The sequence below is a fragment of the Neolamprologus multifasciatus genome, chromosome 10, assembly GCF_963576455.1.
Source record: "Neolamprologus multifasciatus chromosome 10, fNeoMul1.2, whole genome shotgun sequence".
NCBI lineage: Eukaryota > Metazoa > Chordata > Actinopteri > Cichliformes > Cichlidae > Neolamprologus > Neolamprologus multifasciatus.
In genome coordinates, this window is record NC_140448.1 from 10,928,026 (window position 1) to 10,956,022 (window position 27,997).

Here is a 27,997-nt window from a genome sequence, read left to right on the forward strand (position 1 = left end):
TCAGGACAGGGTGTGAATAAAAGTTATGAGTTGTGTTGCTGCAGAGAAAGTTGTTCACTCTGGTGAGGTCTAATGAGTCTAATGGGAGGCTGAGCCTTCAGCTTTCCTGTTCCTGTCCTGTTTAACCAGAAACGCTCTCGTCTTTTAACATTAAACTCATAACTTTCCTTTTTGATCAATCTTAAAACTACAGCTGGATCAGCTGACCCTGTCCCATCCTTTAGTTATGCTGTTATAGGCCACAACTGCTGATTAACTTCCCATCATGCACTGAGCACTTCTGTCTTTTACTCTCAGTGTGTTAATATATCACTACTGCGTGTCAGTAACGTTGGTCCTCTTCCTCCCATCATGTGTTTTGTCCTGTCCTCGTATGCTCTTGATTTGTTTCTTATTTTGTCATTTCTGTCATCGCCAACCAGTTGCTCGTTCTTGAGCCTCATTCTGCCAAAGGTTTCTTAAAAGGATTTTTTTTCCCATCCCACCATCCCCAAGTGCTTGCTCATAGGGTAGCTCCAACGGATGTCTGGAGTTTTGATCTCCTCCATACCTGCTTCATGCCCTGGAGGACGGGGCAGTGGCCCCCCACACCCTCTAGCAGATCATTACATGAGGGAACCTTTTAAGAAAACAAGCGCGTCCATGCTCACAGGTGTACACACGGGTGATCACACACACAAACTACACCCTTTTTGGCTCCTACCTCAATGCACACTGTGCTGTCGATCTTACGTGCTGCACAATAATGTTTAATATTTAGTATTTACTGTCATATTCCCATATATCATTGTGATGTGGTTTATTGTATTACTCTCGTTTTCTTCTGCTTGTTTTCTTTTTTCTTTCTCAACAGGTGATCCAGGTGATCGATATATGTATTTTCTTTTTTTTTTCTTCTTTTTTTTTTTTTTTTTCTGCTTATTCTGTTGGTTTTTGTTTTTTTGCCCTTCTCCCCCGTCCCTCTTCTCAACTGTTTTTCTTTCCCTCTTTCTTTCTCCCTTTTCTTTCCCCCAGTCAAGTCTGTCCCGTATTCAGCAAGTGAAAATAAAATAAAGAATAAAAGGTGAATCAAATGGACCATTACGGCAAAGCTGGGATGGTCAATTTGGTAAAGAAAATCCGTTGGGCATCTTTCTTCGCCTTTAGACAATAATTCTGATGGCAAAAGAGCCAAATGGGACAGGCAAAAAAAAAAAAAAAAAAAAAAAGAAAAAAAGAAATGACGATATCATTAATTAGATTATACGACATCCGAATCACATTTTCGCACACAAAACAAAATGTTTTCACTCTCCTATGTCCTATAATGTTATGGCTTCATTCTAAGACATCTGCTAAGGAAATGCTGGCCTTCTCTCCAATAAAACTGAAAAAAAGAAAAGATTAAAATGCTAGTTTCTTCATGGCTCTCAAAGCAGCAAAAATCAAAAAATTTAAAAACATCTGTTAAAACTGAGCAGCAATATCTCTTTGCAGAAATGATAAACTGGGGACTTAACACTTAAGGGCGGTTGATTTGGTGGGGTGCTCCAGATAACTGTTTTTGTCATGTAATTGGATTGCACTTTGTCAGGCCTCTACCCTAAGACCTGACCAACACCTGAAGGCTAAGCTTCCGCTGATGATGATCTAGCTTTTAGGGTCACTGAGGCATGCAAACCCCCTGCGATGGATCGAGCATTGAAAGAAAGTCAGACACAGGTTAAAGTACAGTGGCCCTGAGAGTTCAAACGGACTGCGACCAGCAGTAAGAAAAATGCTGCAAAAGCACATAAAACACAACGGAAATAGGAAAAAGACAAGAGGAAGGGAAGTGTTTCTGGGGAGACAATAACCTGACGGACCAGTTGCAGGAACCCAAAACATGGTAGGCGTGTTTTATCATCATTCATATGATGATGGATTTTTAGGCTAATAGTCAGGCTAACACACTTACCTCTCATCTTTTCTTTCCTCTGTTTCTTTCCAAAACCGATAGATCCTCCACTTCTTTTAAGTGTCTCCCAGCGCAATTCTTAGCATATTTTGGTTCCTGCAACTGTTCCGTCGGATTATTGTCTCCCCAGAAACACTTCCCTTGTGCTTTTGGAAATCTGTTTTTTTCCTATTTCTGCTTTGTTTTTCCTATTTCTGTTGTAGTTTTTCCTATTTCCGTTGTGTTTTGTGTGCTTTTGTAGGGCTTTTCTTATTGCTGGTGTTTTTTTTAAGTTGCAGTCCGTTTGGCCTCTCAGGGCCACCGCAGTACAGTCCCAAAAAAAGTTGTTTTTTATAGTGTGTGAATGTGTGTGTGAGTGGGTGGATGATTGTGTATAGTGTTAAAGCGCTTTGGGGTCCTTAGGACCAAGTAAAGCGCTATACAAATACAGACCATTTACCATAGAACATATATGACTGGTATCGGAAGAATCGATATTTCAGTATCGATCCGCACATCACTAGGCAGCAGGTAGTGCGGTGGCTGTTCATGGCATGCATGTTTTTTTTTGGAATATGTTGAGCAAACGGGTGCAGCTGGCGAAGCTTCAGCTCAAGAGATTATTGTTGACATTTCTGTGATTCTTTTAGGTATTACACTGAATTGGTGAACAAATGTTTACTCTTATTCAAACTGTTTTTGTGCCTTCTCTCAGTTTAGCATCAGGTTTATGAACTCGCTAGCTAGCCATTATTAGCCTAGCTTTCATATCACCGGTTCCTCTGCGTGCATGCTGCTCCTTCTCAGCTCATCTTACTTAAAAATAACCCCACAGCTTTAAAAATCTTATTTAAACGTCTCTCAGTAAAATTTACTGTTTTTTTTTATAGAAAAGTGAGCAGCTAAAAGCTAAGAGCCCAGACGAAAATTTTACGGAAGGTGCAGATGTTAGGTGTGGGGAGTGATTTCAATACATATGAACTTTCATAATATATGAACTAAGTAGTGATGGGTCAGTCCCGAACAAAATGGCTCTTAGAGCCGGATATTTGACGGGAGCAATGCGGCTCCTTATCGCGAGCCGTGTTTTTTTTTCCCTCTCTCTCTCTTTCTCTCACCCTCTCTCTCGCACTTTTTTTCCGCTTCACCCCGCACGTGAGCCTTGTGCTTGCGCTGGGAAGAGGGGGGAGGGGCGGTAGTTACAGTCACAGTAGCACAGGAACAGAGCGGGAGGGAGAGACAGAGGTTGTGTCCAAATTGATGGGCTGCATCCTCCTGAGGCCGTATTTGTAGACGATTACGTCACAGCGACGCACAGAAGGCTGTCCAAATTCGTAGACTCCTCCAAATGCAGCCGACAAATGCGTCCTCCTTTTCCCCGAATTTGAAGGATGGGTCGGGTGTGTCCTTCGTGGCCCACCATATCCCAGAATTCATAGCGCGGCCCAGCCAAGCTCCAGTTTCTGGCAATGGCGGCCGCTACTAAGTTTTAAAATTACTCTTATTAATCTTTCTGGGTCACAAATAAACTTTTAACATATTTTCAGGCGAGAATGTGGGTGTGTAAACTTCAAATATCTGCTCGGTTTGTCAAGATATCGCATATTTGCAAAAGTGCTTCGATGTTTTCGGTGACGTCTGTCACCCCACCAGCTCGATAGCTTACCGGCCCAGAATTCATTGCACAGAACTTCATTCACGTAACGATGGCGACACAAAAAGATAAACCAGGAGACGAATACACTTTTAAATGTAAGTATATGAAAATCTGGTGGTACAAAAGTTAAATTTTTATAGCGGTTATGTTGTTAGGGTTGTGAATTTGCATAGACTTGTAATATTTATTTAAACAATCTTCATAAAAAGTGTCCGTAAACTAGCTTGTATGGTGGGTCCTGCGGTTTTTCATTGGCGCTTACATTTTTCCCAATCAACTTTTTTGTGATATGTTTATAGGGACCAAAGAGCAAACGGCAGACTTCATTAAAACTAGAGGAGAAAATGATCACCTCTTCACCGGGGTAAAAAATTCAGCAACTGTGGGATGGAGGTACACGAATAAATCAATTTACACATCATATTCATCTGAGTACGGTTTCAATAACCCTCATTCTGTACAGAACCTGTGATGTCCAGACGATATTCCTCTTGTGTTCTGCTGTGAAAACTTTTGGATTTAGGGATTATCATAGTTGTTATGGTTTTCTCTCTTCTCTTATTTTTTTGTGTGCGATCAGGACTATTCTCGAGAAGATGGGCCTCCAAGGGAAAGTCACCCCGTTGCAGGCCGAAAAGAAGTGGGACAACTTAAAGAAAAGATACAAAGTATGTGTGCTGTCAAGAAGATAATTTTTAAGAATGAAATTTAATAAATGTACATTTACTAAAAGTTGTATTGTTTATATTTGTCTGTCATTTCTGATTTCCTCTGCCTTTAGGATTGCAAGTGTCCAGGGTCAGGTGAGGGAGTCAGTGGGAAGCCCACTGCTGCTACTTGGCCCTGGTTTGCCCTCATGGATGAGGTGATAGGACAGAGGCCTTCCGTTAGGCCTCCTGTCCTAATTTCCTCTATCTCTGAAGACACTCCAGGGCCAAGCGCAGCAGTGGGTGACCAAAGCGAGATGGAAGAGGAGACAGATGAGGAAGGAGGTCAGCCAGCAACAGATGCAGCGGACTTCAGGAGACATCCCTCAACCCTGCCCCCCCCTCACCATATCAGACAGCCCTGTGTCGACTGTGAAGATCTTCAAGTACCTGGGTACCACCATCTCCCAGGACTTGAAGTGGGAGACCAACATCAACTCCATCCTCAAAAAGACCCAGCAGAGGATGTACTTCCTGAGACAACTGGGGAAGTACAGTCTTCCACAGGAGCTGCTAATCCAGTTCTACACTGCGGTCATTGAGTCCTGTTCTGTGCTCCTCCATCACAGTCTGGTATGGTGCAGCCACTAAACAGGACAGGGGCAGACTGCAGCGGACTGTACGGGCAGCAGAAAGAATCATCAGCACCCCCCCTGCCCTCCATCCAGGACCTGCACCTCTCAAGAACCAGGAAACAGGCAGGAAAAATCATCACAGACCCCTCACACCCTGGACACAGACTTTTTGATCTGCTGCCCTCTAGCAGACGGTACAGAAGCCTGCAGACCAGGACCACCAGACATAGGAACAGTTTCTTTCCCCTCGCCATCTCCCTTCTAAACAGTTGACCCTGTCACACTGCTCCCACTGCCAGACTGCAACTGCACCTTATGTACATTCTGTAGTATTCATTCCACCTCATTCATTTCTGTATTTTATGTATATAAGTTTAGATTAGTTATTTATAGTTGGTTTACACAGCTTTGTGTATGTATGTGTAATGTATATATAGAAACGTGTGTGTGTGTGTGTGTGTGTGTGTGTGTGTGTGTGTGTGTGTGTGTGTGTGAGTGATTTACATTGCTGTGCTTGAGAGCCACCATCTACCGGAACCAAATTCCTTGTATGTGTCTGCACATATACTTGGCCAATAAACACGATTCTGATTCTGATTCTGATCTGAATAGTGTTGGAATAAAGTGTGAAAATTGTGAAGGATTAAAATATTCCAGGAGCTCAAATTACTTCACCAAAATACGTTTCAATCATATTTTATCAAGACAAATTGCACAGGTTTATTGAATATGAATAACTTGTGTTAATTCAACTCAATTGTTTAAGCTTGTGCCAAAGCAAAACATCTGTGTGCAACCAATGTCCACTATTAACGGTTGGTGCCGCTTTGGAAGCAGAAACTGTTGGTTTGAAAGCCTTTAGTGTCTCCTTGTGGCGGGACTCTTATACTGCACTGTAAGAGGTCGAGCAGTGTCAGCCGTATGCTAGAAAGTGATACATTAAAATTTCTGGGGTCACCATGAAGAGCTTACTTCCTTTCTTGGTCAGTGTGTAAAATGTGGCACTTAATGGATTGAAAAGAAAAATGATGGCACCCTTGTAGTTCACACAAGTGGTGATGATTCAGGGTTTTAATTTTTAAGGTTTGAATTTTGAGCCATCATACATTTTAAACAGGAAATTATACTATTTAACATATGTTAAGACAAAGCTAATATAGCTGCTCATATATAGCTCCTTATAATTTGAAGAGCCACCTACACCAATGAGTAGACTTCCCAGAATGGAAACAGCACTCTTTGAGTGGTTTGAGAAAACAGTCAAGTTGTTAAGAATATGACTGAGAAGAATCCGCCTGTGTACAGCAGCAGGCTGCCTTCCTAGAATTTGGATATCCTCCATGCGCTCGTCTCTGCATTATGTGCATTACCTCTCTTGGAACGTTTAAAACCACAGCAGCTTTTTATACTTTTTTTTCATTCACTATCAGCTTACACGTAAAGTCTACTCTGAAGAAGATTATTCAAAACATGCAACACAGTCACCAATCCCAGCAAATTCACCCCTAAGTCCGACTGTACAATACAGAAAATAAAAGAGCTACATCTCAGACTCTACAGGCTTCAGTTAGCATGTTAAATGTGAAAGTTCAGTTAGAAAAAGACTGAACAAAAATGGCCCGAGTTGAGCAATTAACCAAAGTGACAAACATTGCTCTAAATAATACTCCCCTAATCCAAGTAGTCACCCAAACCTGGACGTGGATTTAGAGGCCTGAGGGCCCATCTTACACATTTATTCAGAATAAAACAAGTTTAAATTAAAATTAAACAAATCAAAATCTTATGGACGTATCCCTTTTACATGTTGGTAAAATGTTTAGGATGACATTGGAGATATAACACTCGTGCACCCTGAAAATTATCAAGGTCTAAATATGTATCAAAAGGACTCACTGAACATCAGTGGATTTCTATGGGGCTTAACGTACATAAATCAGCCACTGTGACCACTGCAGCAGAGCAGAATGAATGATACTGATGGGGACTGTGAGGGTTTGTAGTTAAATTCCTGCTCTTACAGGATCAGTGAGTGTCTGTTTAAAGATTATTAACATACTTTTACATCACTATGGAACAGCAGCATTTCTGCACAGGAGAGAACCACCTGCCTTAATCTACCATGATGCTCTGTGTTGTGTTGTCATGGCAATATGAAGTCAAATAAATACAAATGTAGAAAAATGCACATTTGAAGGAGGACAAGAAGACAGCCAACTGGAAGAGCTTTTGAAGCAGGAAAACTTTTCTGGACTTCTCCTAATTTAACTGGAAATTTTGCTAATACAAGTCAAGGAGGAAACGAGGAGGCAGGTTGGATTATATTTGAGGACAGGACGCATGAAGGAGAAGCATGAGGAAAAAACAGCAGAGCGATGGTGCAGAGCTAATCGTGGATCAAGTCAAGGAAGCAAGCATCAAAACTGTGAGTAAACATAACACACAAAGAGTTACAAATTACTGTGCTGATTAAGGAAACATTAAATTGGGTTAGTTTGGGGTCTGGAGCTTAAGGTTTGTGGGTTCAGTTGGTCTCAAAATTGAGGAAAGACAAAAAATGTTTCTCTTGAAAGGTTGTTGGAGGATTCTTACTGCCAGAAATATCTGGGTCTGCATCTGTTTTTATTAAAAAAAAACAAGTTGAATTTTATTTAGTCACATTGGAAAGGGAAAATTGGAGGATCAGGACAATAATGTGGCCAAATTTACTGTTTCCTTAATCAGAACAATAATTTTGATCTGAACTAGAAATGTTGAAATGGGTTATTTTCTTTCTTCTCTACTGATCACTGTGTTACATGTTGAGTAACGGAAATGCAGTTTTTTACCATCAGGGCCTCATGAGCCTATACTGGTGTTTTTAAGAGTTATGTTTGACTTTATGACTTTCTGTGTCGTTTCTGGGATGCTTAGGACTCATATTGCACTGCTGGAAATAGTTTATTTTGATGCATATGCTGCTTTTTTGCAAATTTGCACTTTATTTGCGTTTTTCCTGCAGTGTATAAAAAATTGGTGTATTTCAAAAGTAAAACTATGAAGACACTCAAAATAAATTTCCTGTGGTGGGAAACTATTTTGTTCAACTTTTTTGTATTTACAATTTTGAGGGATAAGCCTCAAACTAGAAATATATCTTTAAAAAAAACAAAACGATTTTCAATTTTTTGTAGTTTATTGCAATTTTTTGCAATTTATGTAATTACAATGCAATTAATGCGTACATATTATTAAAATTTAGGCTGTAATGGTTGTATTAATGTATAGCAACTTGAAATGCTCCATAAAAATGGCTCTACAAAATGTAAAAAAAAAAAAAAGCTCTGGCGGACTTGGTTCTATGGTAGGCCTTAAAGGGTTAAACTTGCATTAGATAAGACAATGTACCACTGAACACAGGAGGGATTATTGATGAAAATGGGTCTCTGAACACCTCTGTAGATATTCTATTAAAAACCATTCATGATTTGTGATCAGTGTTAATATTAAGCATTTATATGATTATTTACTCTTTTGATTTATTGCTGTGATTCATTATGAGACTAAATTTGAGTCTATTCAGAAAACAAGACATTTCTAATTCACCTCAGACTTTTGAGCTGTAGTCTACATTGTAATTATAGTGTATGGTTATTGATTAGAGCAGATGATATGAGACTATCAGGAGAGACTGTTAAAAAGTTATGAGCTGTCTTGATGCAGAGAAAGTGGAGTTTGTCATCCTTGAGCTGCTGCCAAGATAGGCAGCAGGTAGGATTGAATGATGCTCTGGCTCTGTGCTCAAGTTCAGACATAGGCTTTAAGCAACCATGAGCCACTGATAAGCGTGATAGATTAATAAGCATGTATAAAGTGGACTTGTTAAACAGCTCTGACTAGGAGAAAGTCAGTGAGCACGCAATAAAGTGGACTTGTTAGGGCCAGTTTACCATCAGCCTTGCTAAAGTTGAACTTCATTTGTACTTAAAGACAGACTTTAAAGAAAATTCTTATTTGAAACTGGTGATAAAATCCAGGTCAGACACAGTTACATACAAACATACAGTACACACTACTGCTCAAAAGTCCCTGATTTTAATAGGAAATTGGCTTTAATGTAATATCACATGAAGTTTATCAGTAATGTTTTCACAGCTTTAATCAAATCATTCATCATCCATAAGTTGTGATGGAAAAATGTCTGCAAGTGTGCAGGAGCCCATTTGTAGAGACAATCACTCCTGTGTTATAATGTTAATTGAAGTTTATCAGGTCAAATGACCAATAGATGATAAAAAATACACTCTTACTAATTATTAGAGTTACACGTACTTTGCTAAGCAAAATTAAATGAGGTTAGGTTGGAACTTGAGACGTTTACATAAAAGGTTCAGTTGGTGATGCATGAAAGAAAATAATTTCTTCTAAAAATCTTTTGGAGAATTCTGATGGTAAGAAATGAAAAATATTCAAAGAGTGAAACTGTTAAAAAAGGTGAAGGTTTTGTGCAGCTGGGTGTTGCAGCCCCTTTAGAGGAAAATGTAAACTTGGTTTAATGAGGTTAAAAACAAAACCTGGGATGATCCAGACACATTTATTGTTTCTTGGATCACCACAATAGTTTGGTTTGTGCTAAAATCTCTTAAAAAGCTGTTTTGAATGATAAGTTTGGCTTTAATGTGTTAAACTTGCATTAGATAAGACAATTGTACCACTGAACACAGGAGGGATTATTGCTAAAATGGGTCTCTGAACACCTCTGTAGATATTCTATTAAAATCATTCATGATTTGTGATCAGTGGTTAATATTAAGCATTTATATGATTATTACTCTTTTGATTATTGCTGTGATTCATATGAGACTAAATTCGAGTCTATTCAGAAAACAAGACATTTCTAATTCACCTCAGACTTTTGAGCTGTAGTCTACATTGTAATTATAGTGTACGGTATTGATTAGAGCAGATGATATGAGACTATCAGGAGAGACTGTTAAAAAGTTATGAGCTGTCTTGATGCAGAGAAAGTGGAGTTTGTCATCCTTGAGCTGCTGCTAAGATAGGCAGCAGGTAGGATTGAATGATGCTCTGGCTCTGTGCTCAAGTTCGACATAGGCTTTAAGCAACCATGAGCCACTGATAAGCGTGATAGATTAATAAGCATGTATAAAGTGGACTTGTTAAACAGCTCTGACAGGAGAAAGTCAATGAGCACGCAATAAAGTGGACTTGTTAGGGCCAGTTTACCATCAGCCTTGCTAAAGTTGAACTTCATTTGTATTTAAAGACAGACTTTAAAGAAAATTCTTATTTGAAACTGGTGATAAAATCCAGGTCAGACACAGTTACATACAAACATACAGTACACACTACTGCTCAAAATTCACTGATTTTAATAGGAAATTGGCTTTAATGTAATATCACATGAAGTTTATCAGTAATATTTTCACAGGCTTTTATCAAATCATTCATCATCCATAAGTTGTGATGGAAAAATGTCTGCAAGTGTGCAGGAGCCCATTTTTAGAGAACAATCACTCCTGTGTTATAATGTTCATTGAAGTTTATCAGGTCAGATGACCAATAGATGATAAGAAATATACTCTTACTAATTATTAGAGTTACAAGTACTTTGCTAAGCAAAATTAATGAGGTTAGGTTGGAACTTGAGACGTTTACATAAAAGGTTCAGTTGGTGATGCATGAAAGAAAATAATTTTCTTCTAAAAATCTTTTGGAGAATTCTGATGGTAAGAAATGAAAAATATTCAAAGAGTGAAACTGTTAAAAAAGTGAAGGTTTTGTGCAGCTGGGTGTTGCAGCCCCTTTAGAGGAAAATGTAAACTTGGTTTAATGAGGTTAAAAACAAAACCTGGGATGATCCAGACACATTTATTGTTTCTTAATCACCACAATAGTTTGAGTTTGTGCTAAAATCTCTTAAAAAGCTGTTTTGAATGATAAGTTTGGCTTTAATGTGTTAAACTTGCATTAGATAAGACAATGTACCACTGAACACAGGAGGGATTATTGCTAAAATGGGTCTCTGAACACCTCTGTAGATCTTCTATTAAAAATCATTCATGATTTGTGATCAGTTTTAATATTAAGCATTATATGATTATTTACTCTTTTGATTAATTGCTGTGATTCAACTATGAGACTAAATTCGAGTCTATTCAGAAAACAAGACATTTCTAATTCACCTCAGACTTTGAGCTGTAGTCTACATTGTAATTATAGTGTACGGTTATTGATTAAAGCAGATGATATGAGACTATCAGGAGAGACTGTTAAAAAGTTATGAGCTGTCTTGATGCAGATGAAAGTGGAGTTTGTCTTCCTTGAGCTGCTGCCAAGATAGGCAGCAGGTAGGATTGAATGATGCTCTGGCTCTGTGCTCAAGTTCAGACATAGGCTTTAAGCAACCATGAGCCACTGATAAGCGTGATAGATTAATAAGCATGTATAAAGTGGACTTGTTAAACAGCTCTGACAGGAGAAAGTCAATGAGCACGCAATAAAGTGGACTTGTTAGGGCCAGTTTACCATCAGCCTTGCTAAAGTTGAACTTCATTTGTATTTAAAGACAGACTTTAAAGAAAATTCTTATTGAAACTGGTGATAAAAATCCAGGTCAGACACAGTTACATACAAACATACAGTACACACTACTTGCTCAAAAGTCCCTGATTTTAATAGGAAATTGGCTTTAATGTAATATCACATGAAGTTTATCAGTAATGTTTTCACAGCTTTAATCAAATCATTCATCATCCATAAGTTGTTATGGAAAAATGTCTGCAAGTGTGCAGGAGCCCATTTTTAGAGACAATCACTCCTGTGTTATAATGTTCATTGAAGTTTATCAGGTCAGATGACCAATAGAATGATAAGAAATATACTCTTACTAATTATTAGAGTTACAAGTACTTTGCTAAGCAAAATTAAATGAGGTTAGGTTGGAACTTGAGACGTTTACATAAAAAGTGTCAGTTGGTGATGCATGAAAGAAAATAATTTCTTCTAAAAATCTTTTGGAGAATTCTGATGGTAAGAAATGAAAAATATTCAAAGAGTGAAACTGTTAAAAAAAGTGAAGGTTTTGTGCAGCTGGGTGTTGCAGCCCCTTTAGAGGAAAATGTAAACTTGGTTTAATGAGGTTAAAAACAAAACCTGGCGATGATCCAGACACATTTATTGTTTCTTTAATCACCACAATAGTTTGAGTTTGTGCTAAAATCTCTTAAAAAGCTGTTTTGAATGATAAGTTTGGCTTTAATGTGTTAAACTTGCATTAGATAAGACAATGTACCACTGAACACAGGAGGGATTATTGCTGAAAATGGGGCTCTGAACACCTCTGTAGATATTCTATTAAAATCATTCATGATTTGTGATCAGTGTTAATATTAAGCATTTATATGATTATTTACTCATTTGATTTATTGCTGTGATTCATTATGAGACTAAATTGAGTCTATTCAGAAAACAAGACATTTCTAATTCACCTCAGACTTTTGAGCTGTAGTCTACATTGTAATTATAGTGTACGGTTATGATTAGAGCAGATGACTATGAGACTATCAGGAGAGACTGTTAAAAAGTTATGAGCTGTCTTGATGCAGAGAAAGTGGAGTTTGTCATCCTTGAGCTGCTGCCAAGATAGGCAGCAGGTAGGATTGAATGATGCTCTGGCTCTGTGCTCAAGTTCAGACATAGGCTTTAAGCAACCATGAGCCACTGATAAGCGTGATAGATTAATAAGCATGTATAAAGTGGACTTGTTAAACAGCTCTGACAGGAGAAAGTCAATGAGCACGCAATAAAGTGGACTTGTTAGGGCCAGTTACCATCAGCCTTGCTAAAGTTGAACTTCATTTGTATTTAAAGACAGACTTTAAAGAAAATTCTATTTGAAACTGGTGATAAAATCCAGGTCAGACACAGTTACATACAAACATACAGTACACACTACTGCTCAAAAGTCCCTGATTTTAATAGAAAATTGGCTTTAATGTAATATCACATGAAGTTTATCAGTAATGTTTTCACAGCTTTAATCAAATCATTCATCATCCATAAGTTGTGATGGAAAAATGTCTGCAAGTGTGCAGGAGCCCATTTTTAGAGACAATCACTCCTGTGTTATAATGTTCATTGAAGTTTATCAGGTCAGATGACCAATAGATGATAAGAAATATACTCTTACTAATTATTAGAGTTACAAGTACTTTGCTAAGCAAAATTAAATGAGGTTAGGTTGGAACTTGAGACGTTTACATAAAAGGTTCAGTTGGTGATGCATGAAAGAAAATAATTTCTTCTAAAAATCTTTTGGAGAATTCTGATGGTAAGAAATGAAAAATATTCAAAGAGTGAAACTGTTAAAAAAGTGAAGTTTTTGTGCAGCTGGGTGTTGCAGCTCCCTTTAGAGGAAAATGTAAACTTGGTTTAATGAGGTTAAAAACAAAACCTGGGATGATCCAGACACATTTATTGTTTCTTAATCACCACAATAGTTTGAGTTTGTGCTAAAATCCTCTTAAAAAGCTGTTTTGAATGATAAGTTTGGCTTTAATGTGTTAAACTTGCATTAGATAAGACAATGTACCACTGAACACAGGAGGGATTATTGCTGAAAATGGGTCTCTGAACACCTCTGTAGATATTCTATTAAAATCATTCATGATTTGTGATCAGTGTTAATATTAAGCATTTATATGATTATTTACTCTTTTGATTTATTGCTGTGATTCAATATGAGACTAAATTTGAGTCTATTCAGAAAACAAGACATTTCTAATTCATCTCAGACTTTTGAGCTGTAGTCTACATTGTAATTATAGTGTATGGTTATTGATTAGAGCAGATGATATGAGATTATCAGGAGAGAATGTTAAAAAGTTATGAGCTGTCTTGATGCAGAGAAAGTGGAGTTTGTCATCCTTGAGCTGCTGCCAAGATAGGCAGCAGGTAGGATTGAATGATGCTCTGGCTCTGTGCTCAAGTTCAGACATAGGCTTTAAGCAACCATGAGCCACTGATAAGCGTGATAGATTAATAAGCATGTATAAAGTGGACTTGTTAAACAGCTCTGACTAGGAGAAAGTCAATGAGCACGCAATAAAGTGGACTTGTTAGGGCCAGTTTACCATCAGCCTTGCTAAAGTTGAACTTCATTTGTATTTAAAGACAGACTTTAAAGAAAATTCTTATTTGAAACTGGTGATAAAATCCAGGTCAGACACAGTTACATACAAACATACAGTACACACTACTGCTCAAAAGTCCCTGATTTTAATAGGAAATTGGCTTTAATGTAATATCACATGAAGTTTATCAGTAATGTTTTCACAGCTTTAATCAAATCATTCATCATCCATAAGTTGTGATGGAAAAATGTCTGCAAGTGTGCAGGAGCCCATTTTTAGAGACAATCACTCCTGTGTTATAATGTTCATTGAAGTTTATCAGGTCAGATGACCAATAGATGATAAGAAATATACTCTTACTAATTATTAGAGTTACAAGTACTTTGCTAAGCAAAATTAAATGAGGTTAGGTTGGAACTTGAGACGTTTACATAAAAGGTTCAGTTGGTGATGCATGAAAGAAAATAATTTCTTCTAAAATCTTTTGGAGAATTCTGATGGTAAGAAATGAAAAATATTCAAAGAGTGAAACTGTTAAAAAAGTGAAGGTTTTGTGCAGCTGGGTGTTGCAGCCCCTTTAGAGGAAAATGTAAACTTGGTTTAATGAGGTTAAAAACAAAACCTGGGATGATCCAGACTAGGGCTGGGCGATATGGCCTAAAATTCATATCGCGATATAATTTGAAGCATGTGCGGTAACGATATATATCACGATATATTATTTTCTTCTGTATAATGTATTTTCCACACTATAAGGAACACTTAAAATCCTTTAATTTTCTCAAAAATCGAGAGTATTCCTTATGTATGAATTCTGGTTGTGCTTACTGACCTCAAACCGATTTGGGCGTGCAGAAATCTGTTAAAAATGTTTTAGTTCAACTTTGGTAAGCCGCACTGCTTGATGGATTGTCAGAGCATTACGGCTGCCGTAGTGAGGAGCTTCGTGGAGTAATCTGGGTCCAAACACTGTCAATTTCAGCTCCCAAGTCAAATGAATACTGAGAGTTAAAAATGGTCTAAATTCTTTTATCTTTAATTAAATCATCAGCGTTGTTGTTTTACCAGGTGTAATAATTAAGTTTAACATCCATGCATCCATGAAAACAGAATTTATTACATTTAATGGAGTTAGAAGTTAACAGGAAGTTAGCTCGTTAGCTCGCTAGATTCCACCTAAACATGTTGTGCTACGTGATTGCTAGCGACACAGCTATGTTAGCATAACATTAGCACAGTGAAGCTGGAGGATGAACGCCAATTTTTTTCCACTCATTAAAAGTTAACGTGAGATATTCTGGTGGTCAGGGACAAATGCAATCGCATAGCAGGATGCTATACACGGCCCAAACTTCAGTCAGGAGAACAACTGAGATTATTCATCCACAATACAAGGTTAGTTATTAATATACTGCAACAATATGGGAATAGAGCAGCTGCGAGAGAATTCAACATTAATGAATCAATGTTACGGAAGTGGAGGAAGCGCAGTTTTTGGCTTTCCCCTTATTTTAAAAGTGCTTCATCTCTTTGCTATGACTGTCGCCCGGCATAATTTGCAGATGATAATGGTTTTAGCTGCTGCATGCTTTCGACCAAAACAGGTGCAGCTTGATGACATCATCAACATGCGCTTTCGCAAATAGACCGATATAGTCAAAATCTATCGTTGGCCAAATTTATATCGTTTCTATCTTATATCGTTTATATCGCCCACCCCTAATCCAGACACATTTATTGTTTCTTTAATCACCACAATAGTTTGAGTTTGTGCTAAAATCTCTTAAAAAGCTGTTTTGAATGATAAGTTTGGCTTTAATGTTTTAAACTTGCATTAGATAAGACAATGTACCACTGAACACAGGAGGGATTATTGCTGAAATGGGTCTCTGAACACCTCTGTAGATATTCTATTAAAAATCATTCATGATTTGTGATCAGTGTTAATATTAAGCATTTATATGATTATTTACTCTTTGATTAATTGCTGTGATTCAATATGAGACTAAATTTGAGTCTATTCAGAAAACAAGACATTTCTAATTCATCTCAGACTTTTGAGCTGTAGTCTACATTGTAATTATAGTGTACGGTTATTGATTAGAGCAGATGATATGAGACTATCAGGAGAGACTGTTAAAAGTTATGAGCTGTCTTGATGCAGAGAAAGTGGAGTTTGTCATCCTTGAGCTGCTGCCAAGATAGGCAGCAGGTAGGATTGAATGATGCTCTGGCTCTGTGCTCAAGTTCAGACATAGGCTTTAAGCAACATGAGCCACTGATAAGCGTGATAGATTAATAAGCATGTATAAAGTGGACTTGTTAAACAGCTCTGACAGGAGAAAGTCAATGAGCACGCAATAAGTGGACTTGTTAGGGCTAGTTTCACATCAGCCTTGCTAAAGTTGAACTTCATTTGTATTTAAAGACAGACTTTAAAGAAAATTCTTATTTGAAACTGGTGATAAAATCCAGGTCAGACACAGTTACATACAAACATACAGTACACACTACTGCTCAAAAGTCCCTGATTTTAATAGGAAATGGCTTTAATGTAATATCACATGAAGTTTATCAGTAATGTTTTCACAGCTTTAATCAAATCATTCATCATCCATAAGTTGTGATGGAAAAATGTCTGCAAGTGTGCAGGAGCCCATTTTTAGAGACAATCACTCCTGTGTTATAATGTTCATTGAAGTTTATCAGGTCAGATGACCAATAGATGATAAGAAATATACTCTTACTAATTATTAGAGTTACAAGTACTTTGCTAAGCAAAATTAAATGAGGTTAGGTTGGAACTTGAGACGTTTACATAAAAGGTTCAGTTGGTGATGCATGAAAGAAAATAATTTCTTCTAAAAATCTTTTGGAGAATTCTGATGGTAAGAAATGAAAAATATTCAAAGAGTGAAACTGTTAAAAAAGTGAAGGTTTGTGCAGCTGGGTGTTGCAGCCCCTTTAGAGGAAAATGTAAACTTGGTTTAATGAGGTTAAAAACAAAACCTGGGATGATCCAGACACATTTATTGTTTCTTAATCACCACAATAGTTTGAGTTTGTGCTAAAATCTCTTAAAAAGCTGTTTTGAATGATAAGTTTGGCTTAATGTGTTAAACTTGCATTAGATAAGAACAATGTACCACTGAACACAGGAGGGATTATGCTGAAAATGGGTCTCTGAACACCTCTGTAGATATTCTATTAAAATCATTCATGATTTGTGATCAGTGTTAATATTAAGCATTTATATGATTATTTACTCTTTTGATTTAATTGCTGTGATTCAATTATGAGACTAAATTTGAAGTCTATTCAGAAAACAAGACATTTCTAATTCACCTCAGACTTTTGAGCTGTAGTCTACATTGTAATTTATAGTGTACGGTTATTGATTAGAGCAGATGATATGAGACTATCAGGAGAGACTGTTAAAAAGTTATGAGCTGTCTTGATGCAGAGAAAGTGGAGTTTGTCATCCTTGAGCTGCTGCCAAGATAGGCAGCAGGTAGGATTGAATGATGCTCTGGCTCTGTGCTCAAGTTCAGGACATAGGCTTTAAGCAAGCCATGAGCCACTGATAAGCGTGATAGATTAATAAGCATGTATAAAGTGGACTTGTTAAACAGCTCTGGACAGGAGAAAGTCATATGAGCACGCAATAAAGTGGACTTGTTAGGGCCAGTTTACCATCAGCCCTTGCTAAAGTTGACTTCATTTGTATTTAAAGACAGACTTTAAAGAAAATTCTTATTTGAAACTGGTGATAAAATCCAGGTCAGACACAGTACATACAAACATACAGTACACACTACTGCTCAAAAGTCCCTGATTTTAATAGAAAATTGGCTTTAATGTAATATCACATGAAGTTTATCAGTAATGTTTCACAGCTTTAATCAAATCATTCATCATCCATAAGTTTGTGATGGAAAAATGTCTGCAAGTGTGCAGGAGCCCCATTTTTTAGAGACAATCACTCCTGTGTTATAATGTTCATTGAAGTTTATCAGGTCAGATGACCAATAGATGATAAGAATATACTCTTACTAATTATTAGAGTTACAAGTACTTTTGCTAAGCAAAATTAAATGAGGTTAGGTTGGAACTTGAGACGTTTACATAAAAGGTTCAGTTGGTGATGCATGAAAGAAAATAATTTTCTTCTAAAAATCTATTGGAGAATTCTGATGGTAAGAAATGAAAAATATTCAAAGAGTGGAACTGTTAAAAAAGTGAAGGTTTTGTGCAGCTGGGTGTTGCAGCCCCCTTTAGAGGAAAATGTAAACTTGGTTTAATGAGGTTAAAAACAAAACCTGGGATGATCCAGACACATTTATTGTTTCTTAATCACCACAATAGTTTGAGTTGTGCTAAAATCTCTTAAAAAGCTGTTTTGAATGATAAGTTTGGCTTTAATGCTGTTAAACTTGCATTAGATAAGACAATGTACCACTGAACACAGGAGGGATTATTGCTGAAAATGGGTCTACTGAACACCTCTGTAGATATTCTATTAAAATCATTCATGATTTGTGATTCAGTGTAATATTAAGCATTTATATGATTATTTACTCTTTGATTAATTGCTGTGATTCAATATGAGACTAAATTCGAGTCTATTCAGTAAAACAAGACATTTCTAATTCACCTCAGACTTTTGAGCTGTAGTCTACATTGTAATTATAGTGTACGGTTATTGATTAGAGCAGATGATATGAGACTATCAGGAGAGACTGTTAAAAAGTTATGAGCTGTCTTGATGCAGAGAAAGTGGAGTTTGTCATCCTTGAGCTGCTGCCAAGATAGGCAGCAGGTAGGATTGAATGATGCTCTGGCTCTGTGCTCAAGTTCAGACATAGGCTTTAAGCAACCATGAGCCACTGATAAGCGTGATAGATTAATAAGCATGTATAAAGTGGACTTGTTAAACAGCTCTGACTAGGAGAAAGTCAATGAGCACGCAATAAAGTGGACTTGTTAGGGCCAGTTTACCATCAGCCTTGCTAAAGTTGAACTTCATTTGTATTTAAAGACAGACTTTAAAGAAAATTCTTATTTGAAACTGGTGATAAAATCCAGGTCAGACACAGTTACATACAAACATACAGTACACACTACTGCTCAAAAGTCCCTGATTTTAATAGGAAATTGGCTTTAATGTAATATCACATGAAGTTTATCAGTAATGTTTTCACAGCTTTAATCAAATCATTCATCATCCATAAGTTGTGATGGAAAAATGTCTGCAAGTGTGCAGGAGCCCATTTTTAGAGACAATCACTCCTGTGTTATAATGTTCATTGAAGTTTATCAGGTCAGATGACCAATAGATGATAAGAAATATACTCTTACTAATTATTAGAGTTACAAGTACTTTGCTAAGCAAAATTAAATGAGGTTAGGTTGGAACTTGAGACGTTTACATAAAAGGTTCAGTTGGTGATGCATGAAAGAAAATAATTTCTTCTAAAAATCTTTTGGAGAATTCTGATGGTAAGAAATGAAAAATATTCAAAGAGTGAAACTGTTAAAAAAGTGAAGGTTTTGTGCAGCTGGGTGTTGCAGCCCCTTTAGAGGAAAATGTAAACTTGGTTTAATGAGGTTAAAAACAAAACCTGGGATGATCCAGACTAGGGCTGGGCGATATGGCCTAAAATTCATATCGCGATATAATTTGAAGCATGTGCGGTAACGATATATATCACGATATATTCTTTTCTTCTGTATAATGTATTTTCCACACTATAAGGACACTTAAAATCCTTTAATTTTCTCAAAAATCGAGAGTATTCCTTATGTATGAATTCTGGTTGTGCTTACTGACCTCAAACCGATTTGGGCGTGCAGAAATCTGTTAAAAATGTTTTAGTTCAACTTTGGTAAGCCGCACTGCTTGATGGATTGTCAGAGCATTACGGCTGCCGTAGTGAGGAGCTTCGTGGAGTAATCTGGGTCCAAAACACTGTCAATTTCAGCTCCCAAAGTCAAATGAATACTGAGAGTTAAAAATGGTCTAAATTCTTTTATCTTTAATTAAATCATCAGCGTTGTTGTTTTACCAGGTGTAATAATTAAGTTTAACATCCATGCATCCATGAAAACAGAATTTATTACATTTAATGGAGTTAGAAGTTAACAGGAAGTTAGCTCGTTAGCTCGCTAGATTCCACCTAAACATGTTGTGCTACGTGATTGCTAGCGACACAGCTATGTTAGCATAACATTAGCACAGTGAAGCTGGAGGATGAACGCCAATTTTTTTCCACTCATTAAAAGTTAACGTGAGATATTCTGGTGGTCAGGGACAAATGCAATCGCATAGCAGGATGCTATACACGGCCCAAACTTCAGTCAGGAGAACAACTGAGATTATTCATCCACAATACAAGGTTAGTTATTAATATACTGCAACAATATGGGAATAGAGCAGCTGCGAGAGAATTCAACATTAATGAATCAATGTTACGGAAGTGGAGGAAGCGCAGTTTTTGGCTTTCCCCTTATTTTAAAAGTGCTTCATCTCTTTGCTATGACTGTCGCCCGGCATAATTTGCAGATGATAATGGTTTTAGCTGCTGCATGCTTTCGACCAAAACAGGTGCAGCTTGATGACATCATCAACATGCGCTTTCGCAATAGACCGATATAGTCAAAATCTATCGTTGGCCAAATTTATATCGTTTCTATCTTATATCGTTTATATCGCCCACCCCTAATCCAGACACATTTATTGTTTCTTTAATCACCACAATAGTTTGAGTTTGTGCTAAAATCTCTTAAAAAGCTGTTTTGAATGATAAGTTTGGCTTTAATGTTTTAAACTTGCATTAGATAAGACAATGTACCACTGAACACAGGAGGGATTATTGCTGAAAATGGGTCTCTGAACACCTCTGTAGATATTCTATTAAAAATCATTCATGATTTGTGATCAGTGTTAATATTAAGCATTTATATCATTATTTACTCTTTTGATTAATTGCTGTGATTCAATATGAGACTAAATTCGAGTCTATTCAGAAAACAAGACATTTCTAATTCATCTCAGACTTTTGAGCTGTAGTCTACATTGTAATTATAGTGTACGGTTATTGATTAGAGCAGATGATATGAGACTATCAGGAGAGACTGTTAAAAAGTTATGAGCTGTCTTGATGCAGAGAAAGTGGAGTTTGTCATCCTTGAGCTGCTGCCAAGATAGGCAGCAGGTAGGATTGAATGATGCTCTGGCTCTGTGCTCAAGTTCAGACATAGGCTTTAAGCAACCATGAGCCACTGATAAGCGTGATAGATTAATAAGCATGTATAAAGTGGACTTGTTAAACAGCTCTGACAGGAGAAAGTCAATGAGCACGCAATAAAGTGGACTTGTTAGGGCCAGTTTACCATCAGCCTTGCTAAAGTTGAACTTCATTTGTATTTAAAGACAGACTTTAAAGAAAATTCTTATTTGAAACTGGTGATAAAATCCAGGTCAGACACAGTTACATACAAACATACAGTACACACTACTGCTCAAAAGTCCCTGATTTTAATATGAAATTGGCTTTAATGTAATATCACATGAAGTTTATCAGTAATGTTTTCACAGCTTTATCAAATCATTCATCATCCATAAGTTGTGATGGAAAAATGTCTGCAAGTGTGCAGGAGCCCATTTTTAGAGACAATCACTCCTGTGTTATAATGTTAATTGAAGTTTATCAGGTCAGATGACCAATAGATGATAAGAAATATACTCTTACTAATTATTAGAGTTACAAGTACTTTGCTAAGCAAAATTAAATGAGGTTAGGTTGGAACTTGAGACGTTTACATAAAAGGTTCAGTTGGTGATGCATGAAAGAAAATAATTTCTTCTAAAATCTTTTGGAGAATTCTGATGGTAAGAAATGAAAATATTCAAAGAGTGAAACTGTTAAAAAAGTGAAGGTTTTGTGCAGCTGGGTGTTGCAGCCCCTTTAGAGGAAAATGTAAACTTGGTTTAATGAGGTTAAAACAAAACCTGGGATGATCCAGACTAGGGCTGGGCGATATGGCCTAAAATTCATATCGCGATATAATTTGAAGCATGTGCGGTAACGATATATATCACGATATATTCTTTTCTTCTGTATAATGTATTTCCACACTATAAGGAACACTTAAAATCCTTTAATTTTCTCAAAAATCGAGAGTATTCCTTATGTATGAATTCTGGTTGTGCTTACTGACCTCAAAACCGATTTGGGCGTGCAGAAATCTGTTAAAAATGTTTTAGTTCAACTTTGGTAAGCCGCACTGCTTGATGGATTGTCAGAGCATTACGGCTGCCGTAGTGAGGAGCTTCGTGGAGTAATCTGGGTCCAAAACACTGTCAATTTCAGCTCCAAAGTCAAATGAATACTGAGAGTTAAAAATGGTCTAAATTCTTTTATCTTTAATTAAATCATCAGCGTTGTTGTTTTACCAGGTGTAATAATTAAGTTTAACATCCATGCATCCATGAAAACAGAATTTATTACATTTAATGGAGTTAGAAGTTAACAGGAAGTTAGCTCGTTAGCTCGCTAGATTCCACCTAAACATGTTGTGCTACGTGATTGCTAGCGGACACAGCTATGTTAGCATAACATTAGCACAGTGAAGCTGGAGGATGAACGCCAATTTTTTTCCACTCATTAAAAGTTAACGTGAGATATTCTGGTGGTCAGGGACAAATGCAATCGCATAGCAGGATGCTATACACGGCCCAAACTTCAGTCAGGAGAACAACTGAGATTATTCATCCACAATACAAGGTTAGTTATTAATATACTGCAACAATATGGGAATAGAGCAGCTGCGAGAGAATTCAACATTAATGAATCAATGTTACGGAAGTGGAGGAAGCGCAGTTTTTGGCTTTCCCCTTATTTTAAAAGTGCTTCATCTCTTTGCTATGACTGTCGCCCGGCATAATTTGCAGATGATAATGGTTTTAGCTGCTGCATGCTTTCGACCAAAACAGGTGCAGCTTGATGACATCATCAACATGCGCTTCGCAATAGGACCGATATAGTCAAAATCTATCGTTGGCCAAATTTATATCGTTTCTATCTTATATCGTTATATCGCCCACCCCTAATCCAGACACATTTATTGTTTCTTTAATCACCACAATAGTTTGAGTTTGTGCTAAAATCTCTTAAAAAGCTGTTTTGAATGATAAGTTTGGCTTTAATGTTTTAAACTTGCATTAGATAAGACAATGTACCACTGAACACAGGAGGGATTATTGCTGAAAATGGGTCTCTGAACACCTCTGTAGATATTCTATTAAAATCATTCATGATTTGTGATCAGTGTTAATATTAAGCATTTATATCGATTATTTACTCTTTTGATTTAATTGCTGTGATTCAATATGAGACTAAATTCGAGTCTATTCAGAAAACCAAGACATTTCTAATTCATCCTCAGACTTTTGAGCTGTAGTCTACATTGTAATTATAGTGTACGGTTATTGGATTAGAGCAGATGATATGAGACTATCAGGAGAGACTGTTAAAAAGTTATGAGCTGTCTTGATGCAGAGAAAGTGGAGTTTGTCATCCTTGAGCTGCTGCCAAGATAGGCAGCAGGTAGGATTGAATGATGCTCTGGCTCTGTGCTCAAGTTCAGAACATAGGCTTTAAGCAAGCATGAGCCACTGATAAGCGTGATAGATTAATAAGCATGTATAAAGTGGACTTGTTAAACAGCTCTGACAGGAGAAAGTCAATGAGCACGCAATAAAGTGACTTGTTAGGGCCAGTTTTACCATCAGCCTTGCTAAAGTTGAACTTCATTTGTATTTTAAAGACAGACTTTAAAGAAAATTCTTATTTGAAACTGGTGATAAAATCCAGGTCAGACACAGTTACATTACAAACATACAGTACACACTACTGCTCAAAAGTCCCTGATTTTAATAGGAAATTGGCTTTAATGTAATATCACATGAAGTTTATCAGTAATGTTTTCACAGCTTTAATCAAATCATTCATCATCCATAAGTTGTGATGGAAAAATGTCTGCAAGTGTGCAGGAGCCCATTTTTAGAGGACAATCACTCCTGTGTTATAATGTTAATTGAAGTTTATCAGGTCAGATGACCAATAGATGATAAGAAATATACTCTTACTAATTATTAGGAGTTACAAGTACTTTGCTAAGCAAAATTAAATGAGGTTAGGTTGGAACTTGAGACGTTTACATATAAGGTTCAGTGGTGATGCATGAAAGAAACTAATTTCTTCTAAAAATCTTTTGGAGAATTCTGATGGTAAGAAATGAAAAATATTCAAAGAGTGAAACTGTTAAAAAAGTGAAGGTTTTGTGCAGCTGGTGTGTTGCAGCCCCTTTAGAGGAAAATGTAACTTGGTTTAATGGAGGTTAAAAAACAAAACCTGGGATGATCCAGACACATTTATTGTTTCTTTAATCACCACAATAGTTTGAGTTTGTGCTAAAATCTCTTAAAAAGCTGTTTTGAATGATAAGTTTGGCTTTAATGTGTTAAACTTGCATTAGATAAGACAATGTACCACTGAACACAGGAGGGATTATTGCTGAAAATGGTTCTCTGAACACCTCTGTAGATATTCTATTAAAATCATTCATGATTTGTGATCAGTGTTAATATTAAGCATTTATATGATATTTACTCTTTTGATTAATTGCTGTGATTCAATATGAACTCAAATGTGAGTCTATTCAGAAACAAGACATTTCTAATTCACCTCAGACTTTTTGAGCTGTAGTCTACAATTGTAATTATAGTGTACGGTTATTGATTAGAGCAGATGATATGAGACTAGAATAGAATAGAATAGAATTCAACTTTATTGTCATTGCACATGTCACCGGTACGGGGCAACGAAATGCAGTTTGCATCCATCCAGAAGTTGCTTAGCCATGATATAGATATAATTACAATATATATTAGCAATAATATAGATATGTAAGTATATTACAGAAAATGGGTCTATTATGGTATGTTATAATGTACACGGTATGAAGTATGTTATGATTATTCTATAACTATAAGTATGTACAGGCTATGAACAGATATAAATATGAAATAAAAAACTATACAGAAATCTGAGATATACAGTTATACAGAAATGTGAACTATGCAAGTTATAAACAGTTGTAGGATTAAAAATTATCGTATGTACAGAATGAGTATTTACACAGAACTATACAGTAGTGCAGGTAAGATAAGTGAGATATGTGGATAATTTCCACAGAGGCTATATAAGTGATAGTGGTTGTGAGTGGTGGTTCAGTCCATGTTATTATTGTGTGTTTGAGGGTACAGTTGTCCATTGTGTGTGTGTGTAGGCTGGTTGTGGGTGTGTGTATGTTCAGTCCATGAGTTTAATTTGGGTCAGATGTCAGGGGGCAGAGTTCAGGAGTCTGACAGCTGTGGGGAAGAAGCTGTTCCGGTACCTGGTGGTCTTAGTCCGGAGGCTCCTGTAGCGCCTCCCAGAGGGCAGGAGGGTGAAGAGTCCATGTGATGGGTGACTGTGGTCTTTGATGATTTTCCCAGCCCTTTTCAGACACCGCTTCCTGTAGATGTCTTTTATGGCAGGAAGTGGTGCTCTGGCGATGTGCTGGGCAGTTTTCACAATCCTCTGCAACGCCTTCCGGTCCGAGGCAGAGCAGTTCCCGTACCAGACTGTTATACAGTTGGTCAGGATGCTCTCGATGGTGCAGCGATAGAAGTTCACCAGGATGTCTGAGGACAGGTGGTTCTTCCTCAGAGTCCTCAAGAAGAAGAGGCGCTGGTGAGCCTTCTTGACCAGCTTGGAGCAGTTGGTCGTCCAGATGAGATCCTCGGAGATGTGGACTCCCAGGAACTTGAAGCTGCTCACACGCTCCACAGCCGTCCCCTTAATGTGGATGGGTGGATGTGGGTCAGCATTCCTCCCTGTAGACCACGATGAGCTCCTTGATCTTCTCTGTGTTAAGCAGCAGGTTGTTTCTGTCGCACCACTCAGCCAGACGATCCACCTCCTCCCTGTAGGCGGCCTCATCGTTGTCACTGATGAGGACCGATGATGACATGATGATGATGATGATGATGATGATCACTGATGACACCGTGGTGTCATCTGCAAACTTAATGATGGTGTTGGAACCATCAGCAGGTCTGCAGTCGTGGGTGAAGAGGGAGTAGAGGAAGGGGCTCATCACACAGCCTTGTGGTACACCGGTGTTCATTGTAATTGTAGATGAGCAGCGGTTATCCAGCCGGACATGTTGGGGGCGGTTGGTCAGGAAGTCCAGTAACCATTTGCAGATGAGGGAACTGATGCCCAGGTCTGTCAGTTTCCTGATGAGTTGTGAGGGGTGGATTGTATTGAATGCTGAACTGAAGTCTATAAACAGCATTTCTGGCGTATGTGTTGTTGTTGTCCAGGTGTGAGAGGACAGAGTGCAGTGCGATGGAGACTGCATCCTCTGTGCTCCTGTTCTGGCGGTAGGCGAATTGGTGGGGGTCCGGGGGGGGGGGGGGGGGGGGGGGAGACAGGATTTGAAGTGTGCTAGGACCAGCTGCTCTAAGCACTTAGTGATGATGGGGGTGAGTGCTACTGGGCGGTAGTCGTTGAGGCTTGATGGGTTGGAGTTTTTGGGTATCGGGATGATGGAGGTGGATTTGAAGCAGGCCGGTACCACAGCGTGGGCCAAGGACAGGTTGAATATGTCTGTGAGCACTCCTGCAAGCTCCCCAGAACACGACTCTGAGAACACGCCCGGGGATGCCATCAGGACCTACAGCCTTGTGGACATTGATCCTGCTCAGCACCGCTCCTACATCGGTGGGGGAGAGAGTCAGAGGTTGGTGGTGTGGCGTCATGTCTGCTTTGGTTGTGGTTGTTGGATTCCCTCGCTCAAAACGAGCATAAAAGTTGTTGAGCTCGTTGAGGAAGGAGACATCAGAGGATGCGGGGGAGGGTTTGGTGGTACTGTAGTCTGTAATGGTCTGGAGTCCTTGCCACATGCGTCGGGGTTGGAGTTGGAGAAGTGTCCTTCTACCTTCTATTAATAAGCATGTATAAAGTGGACTTGTTAAACAGCTCTGATAGGAGAAAGTCAATGAGCACGCAATAAAGTGGACTTGTTAGGGCCAGTTTACCATCAGCCTTGCTAAAGTTGAACTTCATTTGTATTTAAAGACAGACTTTAAAGAAAATTCTTATTTGAAACTGGTGATAAAATCCAGGTCAGACACAGTTACAAACAAACATACAGTACACACTACTGCTCAAAAGTCCCTGATTTTAATAGGAAATTGGCTTTAATGTAATATCACATGAAGTTTATCAGTAATGTTTTCACAGCTTTAATCAAATCATTCATCATCCATAAGTTGTGATGGAAAAATGTCTGCAAGTGTGCAGGAGCCCATTTTTAGAGACAATCACTCCTGTGTTATAATGTTAATTGAAGTTTATCAGGTCAGATGACCAATAGATGATAAGAAATATACTCTTACTAATTATTAGAGTTACAAGTACTTTGCTAAGCAAAATTAAATGAGGTTAGGTTGGAACTTGAGACGTTTACATAAAAGGTTCAGTTGGTGATGCATGAAAGAAAATAATTTCTTCTAAAAATCTTTTGGAGAATTCTGATGGTAAGAAATGAAAAATATTCAAAGAGTGAAACTGTTAAAAAAAGTGAAGGTTTTGTGCAGCTGGGTGTTGCAGCCCCTTTAGAGGAAAATGTAAACTTGGTTTAATGAGGTTAAAAACAAAACCTGGGATGATCCAGACACATTTATTGTTTCTTTAATCACCACAATAGTTTGAGTTTGTGCTAAAATCTCTTAAAAAGCTGTTTTGAATGATAAGTTTGGCTTTAATGTGTTAAACTTGCATTAGATAAGACAATGTACCACTGAACACAGGAGGGATTATTGCTAAAAATGGGTCTCTGAACACCTCTGTAGATATTCTATTAAAATCATTCATGATTTGTGATCAGTGTTAATA